The following is a 3,746-nucleotide window of genomic DNA, read 5'->3' as shown; positions in this document are numbered from 1 at the left end:
GTATTATATTGTGTTGCATTTTAGTAATTGTGGGTTACTTAGGAAAATAATATGTTAGTAAGTTATCTTCAGGATCTGTGAGTTCATTAAAAAAAATGTGTGTGAAAACAAGAAAAAAAAATGCATACTTCTCTGATTAAGAATGGGACAAAATATTTTATTTGGGATCCAATAATTGGTTATAAAAATAATGTATTAAAAATAACATCAGCAACTTTTATTCAGAACTATCCAAATGTCTTTCAAACTCTGTAAAAATAAGCAAAGTCATAGCAAAACATTTTTTAATTATGGAGGAGAAAACATCTTCAGTTTTAAATCAAAAAATGGCTATAAATTGTAGAAGAAATAGCATAGGTATATGTAAAAATCTATGCTGAACAAAGTTTTTTAGATTTATTTTTTCATATTTTCAATAATTTATGAGTTATGTGACAAATAATAACACACTATCAAAATTAGGCTTTAAGCTGACCTTGGTAAATAATCAGCTGGCACACAGCGTATTATGGCAGTGTAATCAGCTGGCACTGTGGTTGGCTTAACACATAAACAGCCGGCAGTGAAAGGGTTAAACAGCAACGTTGATTGAGTCTAATACCGGGTTGTTATAATCTAAAACCACGTGAACTGAGTGAGATGAACAACTACCGATGGTGCTCAAAATTATTGCTTTACTCCTTAGCTTCGTGTGGCAAACCATGGAAGAACTCGTCTGGTCGAATTTTCTACACGAAGCTGAGTAGACATAGTTTCGTACACGAAACGAATTGGTTGGTTCGCCCAGTGCATAGCACATGGTTGCTGTTTCACGTACACGAACGCTAATTGGTTGGCTCGCCCAGTGCAGCGCACATGGGTTTAGTTTGTCTCAACAGCCCCAGATAACACCACATCTCTGTTGTTTAGAATAGGCATGAAGGGGAATTCCCAAGTTATACCTTTGTCGTATAGGAATCTTACAATATGTTCATGTTCTTTATTTTAGTTAAATAAAAGATATAAAGTGATGAATTAATACTGTACACAGACACATGGTTTTATTTGAACACTTTATTATGACATCGTAAAGTGATGAATAAGAACACTAAACACATGGCTTTATTCGTAGGCCTAGGCCTAGAGGCTAGGTCTAGCCTAGGTATCATCGTTCGTTCGTACATACGTTTATTGAGCGTTACGTACGTATAGGTCAAAGGTTACCACAAATTTAACCCAACCTCTATTTTACGAATCCCCCGATTTACGTACGCCCTCTGGTCCCGTACCGTACGTAAAATCGAGGTTCTACTGTATTTTGTTAAATTATTTATTTAAATTATTTATTATATAAGTTTAACAAAGAGTACAAAAATAAAAATATATAAATTATAAAACCATAGTAAATACTGTATAATAACATAGGCCTAACACATTTAAATTTATTGTTTATAGTCATGCAAAATCGTATTAAAAATGAAATAACTTGATTATTTTTTACGTTTAGTTTGCGGCGTATTTCAATTAACTTATTCGTTATTTGTACTATTTTGTTAAATTATTTAATTAAATTATTTATTATATATAATTTAACAAATAGTACAAAAATAAAAAGTATATAAATTACAAAACCATAGTTAATTCTGTATAATAACATAGGCCTAACACATTTAAATTTATTATTTATTATTCATGCAAAATCGTATTAAAAATGTAATAACTTGATTATTTTTTATGTTTGGTTTGCGGCGTATTTCAATTAACTTATTCATTATTTGTACTATTTTGTTAAATTATTTAATTAAATTATATTTATTATATATCATTATATATAATAAATGATAAGAATGTATGGAGTTTTTTTTTTACTATCTGGCAAGCTGACTGAATTAGACATATGACTATAAACAATAAATTTAAATGTGTTAGGCCTATGTTATTATACAGTATTTACTATGGTTTTGTAATTTATATATATTTATTTTTTTACTATTTGTTACACTTATATATAATAAATGATAAGAATGTATGGAGTTTTTTTTTTACTATCTGGCAAGCTGACTGATCAAATACTCACAAAATTTAAATTAAAACGATAGAAAGAACAATTAAATAAATTGAAATATGTCCCAAAAATATTTAATAAATCAGTGCAAAAACCGAGTATTAAATATATTGAAATAATTGAGTAAATAAACTGAAATACATCCCAAACAACAGTACCAAGAACGAATAATTTAATTGAAATACGCCGCAATTAACGCACTACATTCACTGAGAGACGCGCTTGGCGTTCCATAGAAATGACCGGCGGCTCAACTTGTCGGCGGCTCAACCGGTCATAATCCCCTAGGCTAACCCTTTTTGGCAATCAAACAAGTTTTTTTTCTGACGTTCCTAGGCCTATGCATGTGCTCGTTGGATCGTGAGTCGTAGGCTGTAGCTGTACCACATGATAAATACAAAGTTGAATATAAATAAAAAACACCAAAAATAGCACAAAAAACTACTCATTCTCACTCTCAGTATCATAAAAAAAAACTTTATTTGAGGAAAATTGAGCCACTGGTAACGGTTTTATAAACATCTGAAGTTTCTAAGGCTAAGCGCATGAATAGCAAGTTGCATGTTAACAATAATATATTTCTGTCACTTTTTGCCATACAGTACATAGGCCTATATATTTCTGTAGATTTTTGTAAATGCTAAAAAATAGTATACATTTTGATTGTAAAAATACTGCAAATTACATTGGTCATGTAGGCCTAGCCTTAATACACAACTTTGACCCACAATTCTGAAATTGAAATTCGGGGAAAAAAATGAAAATAAATACAGTACCGTCATGAAATATTGCACTTTTACCTGCGCGCAGACTTCGTAGATACATCGTAGCCTGATATAAACAATCTAAGCAAGGCTACGCGAAGCAAACCTATGAAGCAAAAGCATGTTGTTTATTTGTATGTGCAGAAAGACTGCTGTAGCTTATTGGAATAAACAATGTATTTTTTGATAATTTGTGAATGGCAAACACGAGTTTAGACTGTTAATTTAAAGTATGGAACTGTTTTTCAATAAGAAAAACGTACACTTGACTTCATGGGAGTCTCCTCTTCCACTCGCTATCCACGACAGGAACTTGTTTGTACTGCTGTATTATTTTTTTAAATTATAGCCTAGGCCTAGCTTATTTTTCATTTACAATTATTTTACCTCATTTAAAATGTCAAAAAACGATGTCCTCAATGGCAATACACACATGTGTAAAGGTCGTTCATCAAATAATATTTGATATAATCTTGATTTAGTAAGATAAATAATAAATATAAAGGAGAATTAACGTCCGTTGGTTGTAAAATTACCGAATGTCACATGGAAAACCCAATGGAAAATAAAACTTAGCCAGCATTAGACGTCAGAGTGCGCGCCAATCAGAACACAGTAAAGTGTGTTAAAGGTTAACCTCGTGGCAAATGTTGAAAGCTGTGAGCAACAGTGAGTAAAAAACAGAGTAAATGCGGTCTAGCATGACTAGCCTTAATTCGGCAAGGTAGTGATTTCTATACTTCCATTTAGTATTGGATCGCTTTGCAGGTTGTTCTGCTTCAAATTACGGTAAACAATAAACAACGTGATCTGTAGAAATCGTAATAATTTGTACATGATTTGTCATCAGTATTATTTAAAAGAAGAAAATTCCTACTACCAGAAGAATAATATCAGATCAAAATTCTCCGAATTGGAAAGTTTACCAGTATAACTAC

The 3,746-nt window shown here is 31.4% G+C and overlaps 1 protein-coding gene across 1 annotated transcript in view; it reads left to right on the top strand.

Moving 5' to 3' along the window:
• The window catches only part of LOC117120397 (structural maintenance of chromosomes protein 2-like), a 55,794-nt gene that overhangs the window by 1,453 nt on the left and 50,595 nt on the right, over positions 1-3,746 (top strand). The gene's annotated exons all lie outside the window — the stretch shown is intronic.

This window comes from Anneissia japonica, unplaced genomic scaffold (assembly GCF_011630105.1).
Source record: "Anneissia japonica isolate Jap-2015-1 unplaced genomic scaffold, ASM1163010v1 scaffold287953_len805160_cov178, whole genome shotgun sequence".
Taxonomy (NCBI): Eukaryota; Metazoa; Echinodermata; class Crinoidea; order Comatulida; family Comatulidae; genus Anneissia; species Anneissia japonica.
This window is presented reverse-complemented; position numbering and strand designations above follow the sequence as displayed.